Source organism: Lycorma delicatula, chromosome 2 (assembly GCF_047948215.1).
Source record: "Lycorma delicatula isolate Av1 chromosome 2, ASM4794821v1, whole genome shotgun sequence".
NCBI classification, from domain to species: domain Eukaryota; kingdom Metazoa; phylum Arthropoda; class Insecta; order Hemiptera; family Fulgoridae; genus Lycorma; species Lycorma delicatula.
This window is the reverse complement of record NC_134456.1, coordinates 75,586,863-75,610,493: the sequence shown is the minus strand read 5'-3', so window position 1 is coordinate 75,610,493 and position 23,631 is coordinate 75,586,863. Positions and strand designations below refer to the sequence as shown.

Below are 23,631 nucleotides of genomic sequence, written 5' to 3'. Positions count from 1 at the left end.
AAATGATTTCACATATAATGTGAAATCATAAATTAATCTCCTTTTTGTGGAAAGCATGTATTCAACTACTCAACGATATATCTACTTCCATTAAGTAGGAGAAGATTATTCGTTTAACTTATTTTAACCGTTATCTAATATTTTAGTTATATCAAAATAAAATTAGATTTTAAGATTCTTTTATTATTAAATTTTAAACAAATCTTTTTTTTTTGCCAAGTAATTTAATTTTGCTTAAAAGAGAGAATTTTTTTTATTTAAAATGATGGAAGATAAAGTTTTTAATGAAATGCAAAGTGATGAGAATTTCTGGTTGTGAAATGTCACTGGGATTAGGGTTCTGTAAAGTACGCATCATGTATTTATTCTGTCGCAGGAAGGCCCCGGTTAAACGAAGCATTTAAATGTTTATTGTTATAAAACTTTTACCAACGGAAAGAGTACTACTGTTTATTTATTGATAACAAGGCTTGCACGCTTATAATTAGTCGATTTTAAATGATCTCGTGCTGTGAGAGACACCAAAATACGAGAAAGCAGTTAATTAGAATTATGTTAATAATTGTTCAGTTGAGGGTTGTGGTTGTAATGTTAAGGGTCGTTTGGAAAAGCTGGGGCCCCCTGGAGGGATTGTGAGTAGTTAGTTTGATGTGGTGGGGGTTTTATGGTGCAGCCGGCAACACAGAGGTTAGGATGTTTTAGTGCGTGCTTGGCTGCGGCAGCCGTAGGAGCATTTTTGTTTGTACCTTACCGCGGTGTGTGTTTAATTCCCGCCACTGCACGTGAAACAAATTACACCGTGATTTAGTTAATTGTAGTGTGCGTTTTAATACTGGTTTTATTTGGTGAACGGTAATCTTCGAAATTCATCACGGTTTCCGGTTTGTTATTATCAAATCTAGTTATAGTGTTGTTTCACTTTATTATATATATATATATATTTAGAAATATTTTTTCACTATCAATTTTTTTAATTAGTTTAATTAAATTTTAAATTAATTATTTTATTGATTTATGAAAAATTACTTATTTTACGTGGAGTTGTGTATTTCTACTTAGTTATTGAATTTTACATCGATTTATTAGGATTTTATTATGCCGGTCGATTAACTGAAATTTAAAAACAATGTAAAATAATTTTTTTTTTCGGCATGTTGATCGATCTTTTAATAAAGAAAGATATCTTTTTTAATTGCGTACGTGTGTATGCAATTATTTGTCTATTTATTTTTTTAAATTTATATACGATATACACAATTCTTAAATCATTCAAATCCATTTTTATGCCGATACGATTTGAACAGATTGGATCTGTATTTGTTTTCATTCATTTTAACATAACTCATGCCGTAAACATGTTTTCCTTTACCCCATAAGTTCATATTTTGACCACTTGAAAGTAAAATTAATATCAATAAAATTATATATATTTACTGTAGTATTTTATGATTTTCGGCTAACACTGCCTGTAAAAAATTTTAATCGATAGACACTACTGTTTAAAATAACGGGACTAGAAAACATTGAGAAAAATCTTTTTATAAAAATGTGTACCTTTTTCAAACTATTTATTTCTTATTATAATTTTTTTCTTCAGTATATCTACGAAAAAGCAGTGATTGAAATTTCCTTGTTTATAATTTGTTTGTGGTACACACCGGAATAACTTATTTACTTAATATTGAGTGGTTAATTGAAATTAGAAGCACGGAGCATTAAAATTTATATACCAAATCGCTATTTGTTACGTTAACCTACATTCTGTTTGTTTTTTAATTTTCGTTTTCATTAGTTTTTATCTGCTATTTCACAAAAAAAAAACTTCATTTTGATTATGAAACTTATCACTTTCAATTATTTATTTGTGTATTGTAATGTTTTCTTAATGAATTCTCTGTTGTTATCAATATTGGTTAGTTATTCCTATTATTTTTTCATCACACTTTCATTTAGTATTTCACAAATTTTTAGTACATATTATATTTTTTTTTTTATCAGTTAATTTTTGTTTATAAATATGTAGTATAAATAGTACAGTGATATAAATAAATGCGGCATTTATATAATTGTTTCTTTATATGTCTTTGTTTACCTGTATTGTATGGACGCGTTTCTGTAACTATATTTCATCATCTAAACTATTTCTCTTCATCAATTAACTAAAATTCTAATAATTACTATTTATTGGAGATTATGTATTCATTGTGTATATTAGATCGTGTAAAACAGAGGTCGTCATAATATTGTGTGACTATCTCCAAGGAATGATATTTCTGCTAAATCTATTATATGAACAGAAATTGTCATGTAGGCGTTATCAAAGTTACAACATAATTGATGACGAATTGTAAACATCTTTTTCTAAACGTGTTTTTAACACTATGAAAAATGTTTGTTAAATAACTGGCATTTTTCAGACGTACGTTAATGAAAAATAGTAGTTCGTTTAATGTTATCGTAAGATTAAAGTATTAGTTGTTACATATCTATCTGTCTATTTTCAATTATTTTTTTCATTTAAATTAAATAAACTAACTTATTATTTAAAGAGTTTACATTATTTGCGTAAATTAACAGTTTGAATAATGATATTTAATTTATAAAATCTATTATGCCAATAACGGCATTCTAAAAATTGTTTTACCTAATACTATATTAATGTGCGTTTAATTTTAAGGTGTATAATTTTAATTTTATATATCTTGTGTATACGTATGTACAAAGGTTTGTAATTTAGTCTTTTAATTTTATTTCAGCAATTCTATTTTTAATATAATTTTATCCAGAACTGTTCTGTTAAATATAGATAATTTTGGTATGGCGTGATTTGACATGTTTTACTAGCCGTTGATTAATGACTATTAAAATATTGTTCAAAAACGAGTATAAAAGTATTTAATTAATTTAGTAATTATGGTAAAACAAACAATTTGAAAATTGAATCCACGTTCTTAGAAGTGAAGCAATATTTTATTTAGCTTCATTTTTATACTTTAATTTTATGAAATTTTTGGGTTTATTATTCAGGTAAATTGTAATTTCTTCATTATGAACAACACTATCCTAATATTACGTTTATTAAATTTTTTTATCGTACCGTACCTATCTCGGCCCTCTCTTTTTTCTATTTAACCTCCGGAACCACTGTAAGATATTACTTCAGAGGATGATATGTATGAATGTAAATGAAGTGTTGTCTTGTACAGTTTCAAATCGACCTTTCCTGAGATACGTGGTTAATTGAAACCCATCCACTAAAGAACACCGGTATCCACGATGTAGTATTCAAATCAGTATAAAAGTAATGCGGATAGGATTTGAACACTCGACTTCGAAATCAGCTGATTTGCGATTACAAGTTAACCGCAAGATCAGCCCGTACCTATCTCGCCTGAGTTGGTGTTACTATTTCGCAATTATTTTGATGTATTTTATTTAACTTACCCTTGATTCCAATTTTTACGGACCAGATCTTATTTTTATTATAAAAAAATTATATTCCCATGGATTGGTAGCCTATTTAATGCACAATTAATTTTATTTTATCCTATAAACCTTTTAAAGAAAAACCTAAAGTGCTCATTTTTGATTGTTAAAATTATTTCTCGTTTTAAACAATTCTATATATATATATATATATTTTTTTTTTTTTTCATTCTCCTGCTGTATACATTTCTTAATTTTATTTAGTTATTTTTGAGTACTGAGTATCACTACAAGTCAAGCCTGTAATTATACCAGTATTATTTATACCAGTTCATAGAATATGTTTCCAGATCATTATCTGTTTTAGAATTCCAATTTATAACACATCCTAACCAGACAAACTTAAAAATTAACACACACACAATTGTGTATGCACTTCAGTAACATCGAATGTAATATATATATATATATATATATATATAGCGTTATATATATATATATATATATATATATATAGCGTTATATATATATATATATATACAGCGTTATATATATATATATATCACACCGTAATTTATCTTTTATCAATTTAACTTTTTTTTCTTCAAAAAATAGAATAGCACGGAAGTTCATATTATTGTAGCTATTTTACTAAAAGGTAATTTATCCATGGCCTTTGTGTACCAGTTGATCTTTTCGGGGCGGTTATAATGGTACAATAAAGTACTAAAAAAAAAATTATAGTTCTTGCAAAATAGGACAATTTTTTTACTTAAAACCACCATCATATCTAAAATGCTACTTTCAATTGAAATTTTTAAGGAAATTAAATACAGATCTTCTACTTAAATAATGCAACATTATACTTTAAACTTTTGTATTCTTTAGGTGAATGAAGAACTTTTTTACCGTATGTATAAACTTTTTAAGGCTAAACTAACGTTTATCTTAACCGACTAATTGCGACATGGAACATTACCAGTTCTAACAAACAACTGTGAATGAAGACTGAATCGACGTTAAAACAGAGTTATCATAACGTATGTCCAGTTAAAATAACGCGTTCATTTATCAAGATTAATTGACCTTTAATCTTCGTTGGAGACTTTTTGGTTGGAACTGTTATTTTCGAAGAATTATGTTTTTAAATAAAATACTTTTCTTATTTTATTGTTATTTAATTTATTTAAAAATGTGTAATTAATTTAAAAATAATAATTATTGATGTAGATTCTGTATATAATTTCTTTTTTTACGTAGGTCGAATAAATGATTTGTATGAGCGTGTTCTTCGTTATAAAAAATAAATAAATTCGTAATTTATGATCAAAATATTCAATAAGTTAAAACAAATTTTAACCGTTTTATTTTTTAATTATTCGCCGAATTAATTATTTAACTGTTAAATTAATCTTTCGAATATTTTTTTATTAATAATTTACCCCTCATTTTGAATTATTTTTTTAACGAATAGAATATTTTTGATTAATAAATGTGTAAATATGCAATACTATGTCGTCATTGTTACTTGTTAAATTGAACATGAAATGTAAATAAGTTATATTGACGTATTCTTTGAAAAATTATTTTTATTCAAAACAAAAAATCCTGTTATTTTATTTCGTAATGTTTTATTGTGTGTAAAATTGGGAGAAACCTTAATTATATAAATATTTCGTAATCATAAATATTTATTTTATATTTAATAATATGTTTAAAAAATTTTACCGCAAATATAAAAGATGTTTCAGTAAGTTTCGGCATACTTTATAGGCCTATTTTTCTCATTAGAATAATAAAAATTAATAGTTTATACAATCAGATCTGGAAAAAAAATTGTTTACGAGTAAATGGTAACGAAATATTTTTCCTACATTTTTACTCGGAAAGCCAAAAAAATTACTGGAACTCCGTACAGTTCCAGTATGTCCGTAGACATAAATCATTGAACAAAATTAATATTATATAAAATTGAAAAAATCATTCACTATTGAAAAAACAATTGACAGATAGAAAAATTAACAACGGAAAAAAAATCGGTCCTGGAACTGTATCTCCAGTAGTTTTGTGAAACCCAAAAAATTTTAAGTCGTTAACTACGCTTTATTTCGGTTTGACATAAATGTTCATTATCACTGGAAATGGACATTTTCAGCATCTAACGGTAGTATTATCACTGTATGTTAATTAAATAGTATATTAAAATAATAATTTTACTTTATAAAAAATTATTTTATGAGAAGTAACCCTTTTAACTCATAATTTATTGTGACCTATTTAAAAATGGATTTAAAATTGATTTGTTCGATTTTTATTGACTTAAATTAATATCAGTTTTCTCGGAATTAAATTCTCTATAAATTTTGTCGTGAAGTTAAATCTGGTTATTGGAAATTTATCAAAGTAAAATTTTTCCAAACTCAAAAAAAAATCTGGTTTTCTATTATGAATTTTATAAAGGTTTTCTCGCAAACCGCTGGACTTATAATTGAGGGACTAATTATTTTACTTTCTTAATTTCCCGTCTAGCGCTATAGCAGAGTTATAGCTGTAGAAGGGAAAGTATTGTAATAGGTCCAATTTGGGGGTATGCGATTTTTATCGGATCTTCACGTTTTGTCACCTAAGGAACCCAAAAAACCGGATGGAAATTTTCCGGATGTTCGTATGTACGTGTGTGTGTTCATTGTCTCACACCTTTTATCTTCACAATTACTGGACCGATTTTGACCAAACTTGGTTAGATTACTTCTGTATATGGGGCATTGATGCCATTAAATTTTCAACTTAATAGGTCAAGGAGGCGAGGCTATACAGCAAGGTCACCCTCAGTATCTTGAATTTTTTCCTAATTAGGCTACAATACATATGTAGTGGCTAAGTGGGTATTTTTTTTGCCTTCAGTCATTTTCCTGGCTTGTCCTAGCTTTTTCCGTGTGTACATTTTTCGGTTATGAATTTTAAACTGGGAGTTGGCAATTACTAAATTATACTTCGTGCAAAACTCTGTAAGTCGATTCCCTCTTTTATTTCTTTTGCCCAGCCTATATTCACCCACAATATTTCCTTCCTTTCCTTTTCCAGCGCTTGCATTCCAATGTCCAACTATTATTAAATTTTCATCCCATTTTATGTGTTTAATTCCTTCGTCAATTTATTCGTATACACATTCTACCTTTGATTTTATCCTTATTACAATGATTCTGTCGCTATGCATTTTGAATTACTCTTATCTCTTCCCTATCTTCTTGTTAATTACGAACCGTACTCCTGGCAGCCCTTTATTTAAAGCTGTGTTCTAAAATCACCTGACCAAAAGTCGTTTTCCTCTTCCCACCGAACCTCGCTAATTCCTACTAAATCTACATTTAATTTATTCAATTCCCTCTTTAAATTTTCTAACTTACTAACTTTTTTTAACTTCTAACATTCCTCGGTCCGACTTGTAGAATGCTATTTTTTAATTTTCTGGTGACCCCTCCCTTAGTAGTCCCCACCCGTAGATCCGAACGGGGGACCAGTTTACCTCCGGAATATTTTACCAAGGAAAGCGCCTCCATCTTTCTTATATTTGTTGTTATATTTAAGTGGGTATACTCTGTCAATAGTACCCCCTGTCACCACCTAGTGCGATAGTGTAGCGCTGTCGTACAGCTGTTGTAGAAAAAAATATTATATTTAAATAAAATGATAAATATTTTATGTGTGGGTAAGCCGTACATAAAAAAAAAACGGGACGGAAATGTCGTAAAACTGTGTTGTCGGCTTGTTTTTTATTTTTTCATATATAGATTTCTAAGTAAAACAGCATATAAGATAGTAATATTATTATTATTTTGAGTAAAATTAGTAATTTTACTCAATAATTTGTGTCCACAGATTCAGTTTGGCATCATTGGACTTTTAGAGTAAATATCTTAGCAGAAACCTTTCTCTATCCGTTACTCGAAAACAGAGTGTTAACAGATCTATATGTGCATGATCATTTTTATTACTTTTGACAGCAATACAATTCTGAAGTGTGGCAAAAATTTCCTGAAATTAACCGCTACTTATATGAAAAATTATTTCTTCGTGTTCTTTTTTTAAACATATATATATACTACATAACAATGATCTTAATGTTTTTTTTTTTTTTTTTTTTTTTTTTTAATTAATCCACTCTTTTACTTAAATTGCTTAATTTCATTTTCATAAGGAAATGAAGTTTTTTCTTTTTACCTTGAACAACCACCTATACGAAAATCGTATTCAAAATTTATTGCTTATAAAATGTGAAAAATATTTTTTCTTTATTACTGTGCATCTGTAAACCTTCAAATATCTAGCATTTGAATGAAACATTATTTTTTCATAATTATAAAGTTTATTTTTTATTTTTTAATATTGTATGGATTGATTACTGGTGTTTTTTACTCATATTTGTTCAGGAATCTTTCGTTAAGATTTCTAACAATTGTATCGTTTTTCACAAAATTTAGAAAAAGTTAGTGATTTTTTAAAAACGTAATCATTATATGGCATTGGTGCTATTTTTATTTTTTCAAAATTACATCTAAATCATTAATTTAGCCATATAAATTTCGTTCGCAATAGTATTAGTGCGCTGTTTTACGTTTGAAACTTAGAAAAAGGAGTATTTCTTCCTGACAGATTGAAAACCATTTTTTTCCCACATCCACATTTATATGAGATTTTTTTCATAATTTTAGTCGTGGAATAAGTTGTTAATCAAAAATCTTCTAGAACAACTTACTTATTATTATGTAGTTTACTAAATATAATAATATTAATATTAAATTATTAAATATTTTTTTTCAAATCTAGTTGAAACGTACAAATTTCATTACACCCCTACATTACAGTTCATCGTGTTTTCGAAATCCACTCCCCTCGCACTATAAAGTGTTGTAATTCATAAACGGCCTTCTTAGTTAATAATAATCTAGGAATTACAATATAATGCATGCGAAATAGTATTAACAATATTATATGTATCATTTGCAGCTGTAACCTTGAACTTGATAGGTGATTGAGTATACGATCTCTCTTTGCTTTTGTAGAAATACTATAGTATTACAATGCTTACGTTGTGAATTGATAACGCATAAATCTTTATTAATATTATTTATTATATATATTACCATTTATTACACGTTACAGTCATTCCTTCTTTATCTGAATTTATTCTACCTGACAGTAAATCCCTAATTCAACTACTGTTTTACAAATTAAAATCTAACAATTTCCGTTTTACTACAGTATATTTAAATATTCGTTTACATAAAAGTAGGTTTGGAATGTTTGGAATATGTAAAACAAATTGTTAGGGATGTAGGATGTAGAGGGTATACTGAAATGAAACGACTAGCACTAGATAGGGAATCTTGGAGAGCTGCATCAAACCAGTCAAATGACTGAAGACAAAAAAAAAATAAAAGTAGGTTTATAATGAACATTTATACGTACGTAATACGTTATTTACCTACATCACATGATAATTTTTTACCTTATAGCTTTTAATTAATTAATTAGTCTGATGGTATCTTTATTTCAGTGTTGTTACTTCAATCCGAATTTAAAATTATTTCATTAATTCTATAAACAGACACAACTAAATCGCTAAATAATGCAAATTAAACTGCTTGTTATATCCTTTACAAAGCGAAGTTAAGTTAATGTAGTGTTCTTCCTTTCAATGTATTACTTGATTGTATGGTCGTGTTGTTCGGTGATGTATGCTTTACATAAGTGCTTGTGTCTTCATGCATATTAAATATATACATATCGTATATATATATATATATATATATATATATATATATATATATATGCAGGCGCAGTCACACATACATACACTTATTTATTCTGTATTCAATGTGGGTTATATATTTAAAGAGAACACAACATTAAGTACTAGTGTATTGTATGTATTGAAAACAGCAAAGTTCTGTAGTTGCAATATATTCTTCTGCTAGTGATCCCTATATATAATTAATAACATTTTTTTTATATATCTGAAATTTATCATCATTCATGACTTCTCTCCCGTTCTTCTCGAAGTTCATCAGAGAAGCTTTTTCTTTAAAGAAGTCATTAAAAGAAATTTGTTCAATATTAAAAATTACGTAAGCGATAATTTAGTAACGCATTCATATTATTATATTAAAAAAAATAAGTGATCATTATTCATTCTGAATAACTATTGGTTGAATCAACCGGTTTGGTCTAGTGGTGAACGCGTCTTCCTAAATAAGCTGATTTGGAAGTCGAGAGTTCCAGCGTTCAAGTCCTATTATTAAAAGTCAGTTATTTTTACACGGATTTGAATACTAGATCGTGGATACCGGTGTTCTTTGGTGGTTGGGTTTCAATTAACCACACTTCTCAGGAATGGTCGAACTGAGACTGTACAAGACTACACTTCATTTACACTCATGCATATCATCCTCATTCATCCTCTGAAAGGTAATTACCGGATACTAAACAGGAAAAATAAAGAAGAATAACCATCGGCTGAAAAATTATTTTGCGTGTTTTAAATGTTTATTGCGACTAAAATAAATTTATATCTGGTGTAAATATAATTACCACATTATTTTATTTATATTGTTATTGTATCTTGGGAAGGATTAAGAAATATTACTTTTGACACAATAGGCGCGGTAGCCGTTAAGCTTATCGTGCAACCAGTGAAACGGGTAACTTCCTGGTTACCCTAGATTCATATATAATCTGCCGATCAGAATATATCAAGAGTGCAATATTTCTAAAAAAAAACTCCGATTTCCTCAACATGAATTTATCAGACAGAATTTGACTTTCTCTCATTGAGACCAATGATAAGGTAGGTGCTGAGAACACCCGTGTTTTTTTACCTTTGGAGAAACAAAGTTAAAAAAAAAAACAATAAAAATTAACCAAAAATAGGCTCTAAAGTCCGTTCAATCAATCCCGGACTATAGTTGCTTTGTAAATAGGGACATTTTTATTCAAATGTTTTGAGAAAATTTCGGGTAACCAGTTTTACGTACACCAGTGTAGATATACGTAGAAAAAAAAATTCTTTTAAGAATAGTTAAAGGGTTCCTAAAGAAACAACCCTTTTCCAATTACATAATGCGTTATGAAACGTAGAAGAATTTATTTTAGCCGTAAAACTTTAACACATCTATAAAAGTATTTATACATACAAATTAAATGCAGTTAACAAACCCAAAAAGTATTTTTTTTAGAATTTTCCTATTTTTTAATATATTTCTTTAAAAAATATATATAACTATAGTTAAGCCAGGCAAAGAACAAATGAAAAATTTAGCTAAGCACACACAATGTTCCTTTTAAAATCCCAAGCTTTTTCAAGTACAAAGACACACACTCTATCTTTTGCCGATCAAACAGGATTAGCCTGCCTCACAGTCAACAAACGGGCAAATGTAACTAATATTCTAGCCTAATAGACAACCACTCTTTAGAATGGCTAAATCTTATTGGCTCCCTCCACCCTGATTGCGTATTTTATTCACATGGTTCATAATCTTTAACATTCTAATCTATTCGAATACAAATATATTCCTACCCAACCATACCCTCAACCTGAAAGACCTGAAATAATATAGCTTGATCTAAAATAATATTTTAATCTGTTTAATTAAATTAAACAACGAATGAAAAATAAGGTATAGTAATAAATTTAAACCAAAAAACAACTTTTCTAATAAAATTGATAACATGATAAAAAATTAACAATAAATATAAAAAAAAAAAACTAAACCTAAACATTTCTAAATTTGTTTATTAAAAGTGTACTCAAAAATTGAGCGAAATTTATTGCCATTTGGCTTCTCGCCACGGAAAAATATGCTGTATGGAAACCATAAGTATAATTTATTACATCGTTTGTTTAATTTCTCCACCAGTTTTCCAGCTACTACAGGATCTGGGTGTGTATATGTGTATAAGCCAATGCAGTTACCGTTACCGGCTTGCCAGGCCTGACGTATTTGCAATGTAATTGTAAATGTACCGACCGGTAAAGATGTAGTCTGGAAGAGACTCGGGTCGACCACTCCTGAGACGTTTGTTTAATTGAAATCCAACCACCAAAGAACACCGGGTATCTGCAGTCTAACATTCAAATCCATATAAAAGCAACTGCAGGATTCGAATCTTAGAACTCTCGACTCCGAAAATTTTCTGATTTTGCGATGACGAGTCTAACCACTAAACTAACCCAGCGGGTTTTTACACAACTGCCCGAGAAGGAGTGTAATGTATTAGGATGTACATATGTATGTTTGTTACACCGTAGCATCTCAGCGACTGAACCGATTTAGATGTATGACCCCGCGTTTGAATCCTTACGTTACCGACATTGTCAAAGGACAAATATGACATTGTCATATATGTTTAAATAAATTTGAAAGAAACAAAAAAAAAATTATACTACTTATAAAATTGTCACCCGCACGTTATTTAATTATCCTGTATTATAGAGAAATATTTTTTTTTGGCAGACGTAATTTTTAATTTTTAATATTCATTTATTGTGTTACATCGTATTAAGCTAAAAATGTAGAAGTATTTATTTGATTAATATAATATATCCGTTTTTAAATGTAGTTGTGTCGAGTACTACAGCATATCTAGGAGCATAAAATGTTTGCAGAATAATTTTCTCAATAATGACGAAATAGAAAAAATATTTACCATATGCTTTTTCATTTTTCTCTTACTGTAAATGAAAGCCAGTATCAACCAATTTGCGCTACGCTCTGTGGAGAACATTAACATGACATTCAGTCGGGTCAAGCCATTATAATTTTTTTTTTTTTTTTTTGTAAGTTGTGACTGATGTCTTCATTCGTAGTACAAACAGCTCCTGCAGCTGACGTAATTACGTCCTTGCACGGATACAGGTTGGGTTTTCCAATAAATAAAAACTTGCAGCAGATTACTACGTGTACTAATGACCGCGCACAGTAATGTATATGGTATATTGCACTTTCATTATAGTTTTTTTTTTGGTTGATGTACATTAGTTCTCTATTATTCGGTCACATTTTATTTTTTATTTTTTTATTTCAAATAGTTTTCTTTTAACTTATAACTACTGTAATAAGTGACCTACATTTTAATCTTGATCTTTCTGATATTTCACTCTCTTTATTGCCGAGTACATTCTCGATTTATCTTTAATTATTTCGTGTATTTTTTGTTATGGTTTCCCTAATACGATAAGTGTCTTTTTTGTATAATTTTTTTTTTTTAAAGTTCTTCGTTACTGCATAAAACTTATTTCGTATATACTTTTATACGGATTCCATCAACAAACACTATCAATCTTTTTTTTTTTTATTTCTCGATCATTTTGGTTTTTTTTTCCAAACTTTTTGATGAATTTCAGAAAAAAGTTTTCTTTAAATCGTTTTACAAACCTTAGTTTGATACAAATATTTCCACCGTATATAGGAGGATTTCATGGAATCTTCTTATCTCTTAACTTATGCCACTTAATGTGAAAAGTTTAATATGTTCTATTCGTTTGAATTATATAGGCTACTTGAACGGATGAAAAAAGTTTGTTGCGTCTCATCTTATTTTAATGAGATGTAAAACTTTCATCATACTTTGATAGTCTTGATTGCGAATCAGTGTAGTTATTTTTTTTTTAACTTCTCGTTTTCCGTTCATAATATTTATGTTTTTTATTAAATCCATTTTAAATTTTTTTAGTAATAGAAGTTTTCTTCAGTTCGCATATTATATCAACTCATTGAACGGGTATTAAGAAACGTTTCTTCAGAAGTTATATTTTTCTGGAAGAAAAAATAGTTAAGTTTTTAAATCTATTTGTCGATTCTTTTTCCTATGTTGTAATGGTATGTTGATTTGATTTCGTTTTGAAAGTAGGTTAAAAAATCTTCCAAAAGTCACATTGCTGAGTTATACTATAACTATAATTATAATGAATTAATTGCAATAATTAATTAATTGTTAATTGCAAGTTACACTGTTATTTTTTTAAATTTACAAATTTAATTTTTCTATTGTTATTTCAGTCACAAATTCTAACCTATTATTCAAATTGAAAACTTCGGATGAAAACTAAACAAAAAAAAAATTGTCAACAGGAATTTCTTGTCCTCTTGTCATCATTTGTTTAAATTGTAATAATTATTAAGTAAAAATAACCAACCGGGTTGGTCTATTGGTGAACGCTTCTTCCAAATTCAGCTGATTTAGAAGTCGAGATTTCCAGCGTTCAAGTTCTACTAAAGGGCAGTTACTTTCATACGGATTTGAATACTAAATCGTGGATACCGGTGTTCTTTGATAGTTTAGTTTCAATTAACCACACATCTCAGCAATGGTCGACCTGAGACTGTACAAGACTACACTTCATTTACATACAAACATATCATCCTCATTCATCCTCCAAAGTAATACCTGAACGGTAATTCCCGGAGGCTAAACAGAAAAAAATTAATTAAAAGTAATAATTAAAAAAAAAACCTTTACCGCTTTAAAAGAGCAAAGCTCTCCCTCCCGTTTGATATTTTTGAAGGATCTTCCACGAAAATCGATTAATTCAATGTGCTTTATTTTTTATTCCGCTCTATTTTTAAAATAAGCTGGAAAACAATGAAAACCCTTCGGTTAAAATTTTGAAAATTTCTTTCAAATTTTATAAACTTTCACCCTTTTTTATTCATTTTGAATAAGTAATTAAATAAACAAAACAAGAAAAATAATATGTTTGCTTTCCCCTGATAATTTTAAGTTAACCTAGATTTTAAACCTTACTTACATAAATTTAATTTTGTATACATACTACAGTTACATAAAACAAGAATAATACAACTTCGATTTTTATATGAAAAAATATCAAACTTACGAGTTTTCTGTGTAATTTTATAGTTAACAAATCACAAAGAAAAATGCTGACAACAACAGTTAAAATACGTTTTTGGCATTGGTTATTTATTCTTATATAGTGGAAAAATAATGATACATAAAAAAAAATTAATTTTTAAACTTTCATAGGCTCATCCACCTCCCCCCTAATATTCTCCCCAAAATATTATTTTTTTGTTACTTGCACTAGTAATATGCCTAGAAGGACATTAAAAAAAAATTTAGTTAAAAAATATACAATAAATAAAACGATAGATTTATCGATTCTTGAAAAGGGGAAATTTTTGGACAATTCAAAAAAAAACGTGCACGCATGTACTAAGCTTAATATAAAGTGGGGTTATGATTTTAAAATTAAAAAATTTTTTTATTAAAAAAAAATTATTTATCCCATCCCCTGGAGATATACCCCCAAATTTTTACCAACAAATTGTCCCACATACAGAAGTCTGTGTACAAAATTTCAAGAAAATATTTTATCCAATCAAAAGTTATTAAGTTTCGAACACTAACATACATACATTACCCCCCGCCCACTTTATTTTTGATATTTTTTGCGGTTCCTGGATCATGAAACGTCAAGAAAAGCGAAAAAAATAACCGCACACCATTTTTTTAACTGATTACTTTACTTTTCTTCGTTTAGCATCGCTCTAGAGTTATGATGCCTGGAAATTAAAATGGCAAAGTCATTATTATTGTCAAGAATAGCTAGAAAACCGATGCTTGGCTTTTTACGAAAACTGTGGAGTGAATCGATTTTCTATAGCCTTCTTAATAGAATCGAAATATTTTTGTTCATAATCACCATAATCATGCCAAGTCTTATCAATATTCAGGTCACATTTAGCCCTAGAAAGTGACTCCGATCGGTTGTGTAATGAAAGTTTTTACTCTTAGCCAAACCAACAAACACTAGTGCTTCTTTTACCTCAAGTAGGTTTTTGTCGCAGCCCTAAAAATTACTAGGGCAACCAGTTTTAAGTTATAAATTAATGCTATACTTTTTGTTGTAATTAATCTAATATGTTTGTTGTACGTAACTCATTTTTTTCTTTTTCTGTTTACCTTCCGGATCTACTGTAAGGTATTACTCAGAGGATGATATGTATGAATGCAAATTAAGTGTAGTCTTGTACAGACCATTGCTGAGATGTGTGGTTAATTGAAAAACAACCACCAAAGAACACCGGTACCCATGATCTAGTATTCAAATCCGTATAAAAATACCTTTATTAGGATTTGAACAGTGGAAATCTTGACTTCTAAATCAGCTGAATTGGGAAGAAGCGTTCACCACTAGACCAACCCGGTTGGTTACTTTTACTAGGATTACTTTTACCTTTACTAGGACTTGAACCTTAGAAATCTCGACTATGAAATCAGCTGGTTTGCGATCACGAGTTCACCACACTAGACCAACCCTGTGGGTTTCCTTAATTCCTTTTAAAATGCAAAACGTTTTTTTCTCCATATTAGACTGTTTACATATTAGTCACACTATTTACATAATATCAATTTCTCGTTCTTTTCCTTTCCCGAAATGCTTTCATTCTTTGCCTTTTGTTTCCTCGTCTTTCATCTATCCCTAGATTTTGTTCCTGGTTTCGATAATTACTGGAAAGTTCGACTCGCCAACGAATTTTATAAATTTCGATCTATCTTTGATTGGATGTTGACTGACTTGAAATTCTTTTCTACTTCTTTGAACCATCTGCTTTTTGTTTTCCTATTCTGAAAAAACGTGTTTTATTTATTTATTGTTTTATTATAATTGTGTTTAAATAAATTCTAATTAGTGTAAAATCATAACATTAGTCTTCTAATATTTTGAGTTGGTTTTGTATTTTAGAATTTCAGTACTATCTTTTGGTATTTCGTAAATAACCAGAAACTTTACTTTCATTTGGTTTAACTAATAATTTTTTATGAATTTATCAAGATAAATTATAAAATAAACTTCGTTTAGTTGATCAACAAATTGTGTTTTTTTTTAATGTTATTACAATGTAAATGTACTTTTTTCCTTTTTTTTTACCAAACGGTTAGTTGTTTTGTTAATATATATTTATATTTAGTAAATACAGTAGGAACAGTTTTTTTACACGTTAAACTGTCTTTCGTGTGATAAGTTAAAAGAAAAAACCGGATAAACAGGTTAACGTGTTTATTTTGTGAATGGATTTGTATCTAGTGAATGGTATTGTGAATTAATGGGAGGAGTAAGGAGAGTAGGGATAGTGATACTGTGAGGTCACGGTGGTCAAATAGACGATAGACGAGTATTTATACTGTTGTCCAGTTTTCTTTGTGAAATTAATGTCGAGAAGAAATTTTCTTATATATTCTTTTACTTCGTTTACAATATTTGAGTTCCATTGAGGTTGAAAATGTAGTCAAGCGACTTGTGGTCAGTGACTGACTGGTTTGTGTTACTTTAATGATTCTGACGTTTCAGTTTTCTATCGTAAATTTAATCTGTTGCGTACTCGTTGATGTATTATTAATAGAATAGCACGCTTGTATAGCGGTAAATAAGAAGTACCGCGTATTTTATTGTGAATATTAAAAAATACCAAACAAGAATTTTACATTTTTCTAGAAATTTTATAATCATTATTGTTTAAAGAGACAAGTGAAAGATTATACTGTAAGGGTTATATACTCATGTCGGTTTAAATTCTACGCTCCTTTAGAGGATTGTAAACAAATGGAGAATTACGATTAATTCTATTGTCTCCACAGTGATATTATACAAAACGATTGAATTGCTCTTTGATCAAATGAAGATTCTATACAATCGTTCTGTATTTCAATTAACCTAATTAAAAAAGATTTTAATTTTATTATCTCTATTAATAAAATAATTCGAAAATTGAGGTAAATGGAAAAGAAGATTACATTAAGAGAGAATTTATAAAGATTTTATTTAAATTCTTAACTATTTTGGTTATTAAACTGTCATTGTCAGTAGAACATTCGGAAAAAGGTATATTACAGTAAATAAATAAATAGAAATAAAAATAAATAATTATTTTAAAAAAACCATTAATCCAGTAAAACATAATAATAGTCAAACATTATAGGTATATTTAGCTAATTTTTAGAATACATGTAAAAAATACAAATTGCTGTTGTCATTTTAGGCATCCAATTACCCAATGATATACCGAAAACAATAACAGTAGTTTGTTTTTACTTATATCCTAAAAATCCAGCTAAAATTACGCGTTTTATAATGTTTAATTATTATTTATTTGTCAATAATGTTTTTTTTTTTACTATCTCTCCTTTTTATTGTATTTATTCAATTACTTTCTTTTTTTATATATAAATTAGCATCCCCGTCGCGGATTCGCCCGCGCCGTTTGGTTACTTGTGTTTCCCGGTCAAGTTCGTAAAAGTAATAATCTATTTAAATAAAAACGTAATGTCGTTTGCTCAAAATCTTAAATTTCCAAAATTCTTCACCCATTGCTTTGAAATTTTGACACAACGTTGCATTCGAATACGCGCATGTTTTTATATACTTACTAAGATGTCAAACCTGTGACAGTAAATACGTTTTTTTTTTTTAAAAAAAAAACAGCGCTATCTGTTGGACGTGTAAAAGCAACACACGCTACACTGAATATTTTACGATTCCATTTCAATTTTTCCGATTTGTGTGTGTCCGCTATAGACTAAAAAACTACTATTGGACCGATTTACGCGCGGGGAAAAAGGGTGAAAGGGAAAAGTTTTAATTGCCTTCTTTATCAAGCCAAATATCCTTCATCGGGCTAGATAATTTCATCAGAAATCTTATTGTTTTCCCTCATAATAATACAAATTTATTTGTAAATAATAATCATATACACAAAAATCATGTTCTTCCTTTTATAAAAAAAAACCCTTTCGGCACGCCAGAAGGTGAAGGTAGATTTCACCGGTGCAAAGTAGGGAATAAAAAAGATTTCCACCTTGAAGTTAAGAATAACTTCAAATTTACTCACTACGATGGTTACATGTGAAAGGTTTCAAATATTTAGCATACGACAAGCCCCATCTTATAATTCCAGCAATATTTTGATCATCCCTTGCCGTAAGAGGTGGACATATAAAAAATTGTTTCAGAAAAAGTTTTAGGTAATGTTTAGAGGACTAACGACCAATTTAAACCGATTCGATACTTTCCTATTAAGGTAGGCATAATCATACCTCCCTTAATAGGAATGGGAGGTATTTTTTTGCCTTCTAAATTACACTTTTTCCACCTCTTGGGCCAGTGGTTGGTGATATCAAAAATCAATACTTAGATAAGTTTTAGGCCCTTATTCAAAGAATAGAAATGGAATATTAACTTTAAACGAATTCGATATTTTATTTAATAAGAGAGTAATAGCTATGTTATGTTTTTCGAAAAAACCATTCCCATTTCCACTCCCACAGTCTGATTTTGCCCATTAACGAACTCGGCCGAGATTTTGGGTCGTTATGTTTTATGTATCAATTTGAAAATGATTGGCGCAAAATTACGGCAGTTATCATGTCCACAAGAAAGTGAAATATAAATGTATTTATAAACTTTCGAACTAACGGTGGTTTTGGGGTCTGGGGGATGTGAAACGTGATATGTCGAAATTTTCCGAAAGTCTAATCATGCTACCCTTTATAAGGAGGTAGGTAGCTTTCTTATGAAATCTATCTAGTTGCTAAGATTGATAAAAATATCTTCTTATTTAGTAAAAATCGGCGTGATGAAGATTTTTTAGATAGTTTAATTTATTTTTACTTTTTAACATTCTGTAGATAAATTTCATTTTTTAACTAAATGCTTTGCCCGTCAAAGTACAATTTATCAGTGTACTTTACGTAAATTTTTTCCTAGATTTCTGTTTATATATTTCTAATGATGTATTATCATTTTTGCTTAAGTGTTTTTATAAAAAAAAAATAGGTATCTCAGTTTATCCCTTTTAAATAAGAATGCATTAATGGTTAATAACTTTTTGGGTTTCACAGAGAATGTATATATATATATATATGTATATTTAAATATTCATTGGTAGAATTAAACTAAACAAACATATTTTTTATTATCAGAAAAGAGATTGTTATAAATATAAATTCAAAGTTGAAGCATGAGTTGATTTTGCCTCCTAGATAAATCCGTTTTACGCCCGCTTTTCGCACCCTTACATCTAACATTTCTACATTTTAAGTAATATTCTTTTAGCCGCTTTTTTACAGTCAGGTTAAAAGAGATAAATTATTGTAAATCTTTTTTTTTCTGTTTAAAACAAGATATACTAACTTGACAACTATGCATACTCCCACTGTTAATGTATTTTGATGCCAGTAAGTTACTCACTACGTTGAGTTTTGGCAATCTGATAAGCTTGTATCACGTAAACTGTATAAATTTATTTACTGCCACTGTCTTGGTTAAATGAATATACATAGTAAGCTTGATGTTTCTCTTAATGTAAAACTATTCGTTTTTGTAACGCTGATAAAATTTGACTCGTCGAGATAAAGATTAACTGATGGCGTACAAATTTTGTTCTAGTAGAATTACATGTGGGGTTTAAACGTGCATACAATTACAACAGTAAATTTCCTTTTACATTTAGATTCTTAATTTCTGATTTAGCACTTTAAATTATGCTGAAATAAAGTAAACTTAATTAAATGTTTGAAAGAATTTTATTAGGAAAGTAAATAAATTGACGCATACTATTCAAAAAGAAAATTAAATTATGATTATTCTATTTTAGTAGAAGAGTATATTACTTTAATACATGAGTTTTTACGCTTAAGAAATCTTTATTAATGTCTTAGAAAATATCGTAATATAATTTATTTAAGATTCAAAATACCTATGGTTAGAAATATTATGTAATGTAACAATCAGTATAAAAGCTCATATATAGTAAAACAAACCTTCATAGTTTGCAGCATTTTTGGGGTGGGGGTGCGATTTTGCAAAAAGATTTTTTTGCAAATAATGTTATTTTTTTATTAAAAAATTGCTCAAAAAGTAATACGACCTTTATTAGGCGGAATCTCGAGATACTGAGGGTGACCTTGCTCTACAGCCTCATCCCCTTCACCTTTTAAGTTGAAAATTTAATGACATCAATGCCCCATATATAGAAGTAATCTGACCAAGTTTGGTCGAAATCGGTCCAGTATTTCTGGAGATATAAGGTGATTTAGAGGCCAACACTAAACCAACAAAGTACATACGAATATTAACATCCGGAAAATTTCCATGCGGTTTGTCAAGACCAATGAAAACTGCATATGCCTAAATTGGATCGATTAAAATTCTTCTTTCCCTTTTAGAGTTATATCTCTGCTATAGCATTATCTAGACGGGAAAGTAAAAACCATATGTTTAAGATGTTAAAATGAATTTGGTATTGTAAATTTTCTTTATATAGAAAGTTTAGATAGTTAAAAACTTCCACTAATATGTGTACGCTAGATGCTGTTCTATTATAAAAACAGAACAAGCATGCTTAAAGCTTTATGAATAAATCATAAAACTAAAACTCAAAACGAAAAAACTTAGTTTTGTAATTAGAAAACCAATTTAAATTAATGTACATAAAAAATAGTTTGCATAAAAACCGTAGGCTTTGAAAAGCTATTTATAACAAGGAACTCATATTGTCATATAAAATTATTAATAATGATATCATAGGTCTAGAGTTCGTATACCTGAACGGATTTTTCCATATATAGAATTCATATCGACCCTGTTTCATCTGTATTACGCGTATCTGTACCATTAACGTTAAAAACCTGTTTTATTGATATAATACTTATCTCATTCATCTGATAGACCTTTTATCTTGAGTAATCATTACTCAGAAGAATGTGTAATTAATTTATATAATAATAGGTTCCTGCTGTGCCATTTTATTAAATTTTTTTTTGAAGGTGTGTCGTCCTAAATTGACAGCAGTTTTTTTTTTTCAACTTTGCGATCTAAGTTAAAATCTAGTTAAAGTTGTTGCTGTGTTTAATTCCATTTAATGTTTGTCTTCGTCATGTAAGCCCTGTATAGCCCCTAAATCCTCAGACTAAATAGGATTCAACTGTCAAATTATATAATTGCGTATAGTCTTTTTTATGGCATGTTATCTCAAAAAAATAATAAATTATTATTTATATTAAAAATGTAATATTATTATAAAATAATAATATATTTTAATTATAAGAATTTTTTTTAATTCATCTTTTTGGAAAAAAAATATTATTACTTTTTGCTTAAATTTCTGACTAAGTGGACTGCATGTATTATTTACGTTAGCTGGATACAAATATTGTCATTTATCATTAATCTATTCCTGCATAATACAAATAAATTTTATGTTTGAGATTTTGCTAGATTTCACAACTAATATATTTATTTTGTGATGATACAATGTACATTTTACATTAGTTTAAATATAACTTTGATTTATTGGTATGAGCATAAAATTTACTTTCCTATAATAATGTGGTTATTTTATGTAATTAACTATAAGCATGCATTTTTATTTTTCAACTATTTGTTGAAATCATTTATTAATAATTACGGAAAAGCATACTGATAAACCATGTTTTATCTAAAAGTATTTCACTGCATTGATTTGTGTAAATTTATAACTATATAAATTTCAATTATTTACAAATGTATATAGATTTATTTTTTTTATTAAACTGCATTTTTTATTTCTAATGAATTGAATTTAATACACATAATTATTTTACTTTTTTATATGCTTTTTTCCTCTTCCCCGAATCGGATTCCACAGTGAAGCATAACACAATCCGGGGGAGTGTCCTTTTACTCTAATAAACCGGCTGGATCTTAACTATTACTGCCTGCCTCTAATTCCCAGAGTAGGGTTACCAGATTCGAATATGTCGTTCCTGTTCCCCGGTACTCTGTCTTTATGCTTTGTTTGCCTCAAACGAGAACACCCAAAGGATCATTCTCGCCGGGACTACGGTCTTTTCTACAAGAGGATGACAGAGTCCCCGTGCTTCATCACTGCTACCCATCTGTGCATGTACAAACGAATAGCAGCTCAACAGGGAGCTGACCCTCATCGCCTAGATTCCCTAGCAGCCCTATCCTTCTGTTGAAGGACTTGTGTGATCAAATCAGATGTAGCACGGAATTGTACCTCATTCGCCAACATACGGCTCACAATTAAGCGGCCCAATAATCAACTCGCATTACAAGCGCTCCCTGTCCCAGGTCCGACAGGCAAACACGACATGCTCCGGAGTGTCGAGCTTCCCGCAGGATAAACAAAAGGGGTCATCAGCCCGCTTTCGTACATTCAAATATACCCGGAACACGCCGTGGCCAGACAGGAACTGGGTATGCTTTTCTTTAGCTCACTTTTGTTCCACGGTTAACGGTTAATGGATAGTACAAATGCGCAGAAGGTGGAGAGGAGTAGTACACATGCGCAGTAGGTTTTTGGGATGAACATGATGTCGATCAACCAACATAACGCTTTGATTACCATTGTACGAGATATTGAAAACTCTCGTTTTATATTTACGCCCGTAAACATTTAAATATCTTACTATTGAAAAGTATGAAGTAAAAAAAATTCGAAAACTGGATTACCCAGTAAACATAAATAGAAGATAATTTTGTTTTTAACAAAATGTGTATAAAGTTTCCTGTTTTCGCAAGATTACAATGAAAAGCATGAAGAAGAGTGCCTTCAAATTTAATATCTACATAAATTCTTTAAATATGACAAAGATATTGATGCAAAATGGAAATGATAGCTTCGGTATACAATACCTACTAAATCTGTTTGGAAGAATTTGACTTATGGTGCAAAACAGAACTGAGGTCGTACCGCATGATTTTCATTATGGTCTTGCAAAATTACACATATTTGTTCGAGACAAAATTATCTTCTTTTATGTTTTCTGTAATCCATTTTTATAAATTTGTTTTAAATTTTTTTCGACTATATTCTTGAATGTTTTTTTTTTAAATAAGAAATCATTTTTTTTCTAATTAAGATAATTTTTAAATGCTTTCAATGTGTTTTCTTCGTCTTTCTATTTCTATGTAAAAATAAGCGATTATTATCGCTGCTGTTTTACTGCATTATTAGTTTGTATTCATAAAAATAAATTGAAAAGTTGTTATAACACTTCTACCTAATTACGGTACGTCAAGGTCGACGGTATTATAATATACTACTTTTAAAAAAAAAACCTGAATTGTTAATATCTAAATTAAATTTAGTAAAATCCTTGTCTATATTTAGATTAATA

The 23,631-nt window shown here is 28.9% G+C and overlaps 1 long non-coding RNA gene across 1 annotated transcript in view; it reads left to right on the top strand.

The window, feature by feature from the left end:
• Window positions 1-716: 716 nt before the first annotated feature.
• The window catches only part of LOC142318908 (uncharacterized), a 209,996-nt gene continuing 187,081 nt past the window's right edge, over window positions 717-23,631 (top strand). Inside the window, exon 1 of the long non-coding RNA XR_012755075.1 lies at window positions 717-881. This is a non-coding gene — a long non-coding RNA (uncharacterized LOC142318908). The remainder of the gene's footprint in view (window positions 882-23,631) is intronic.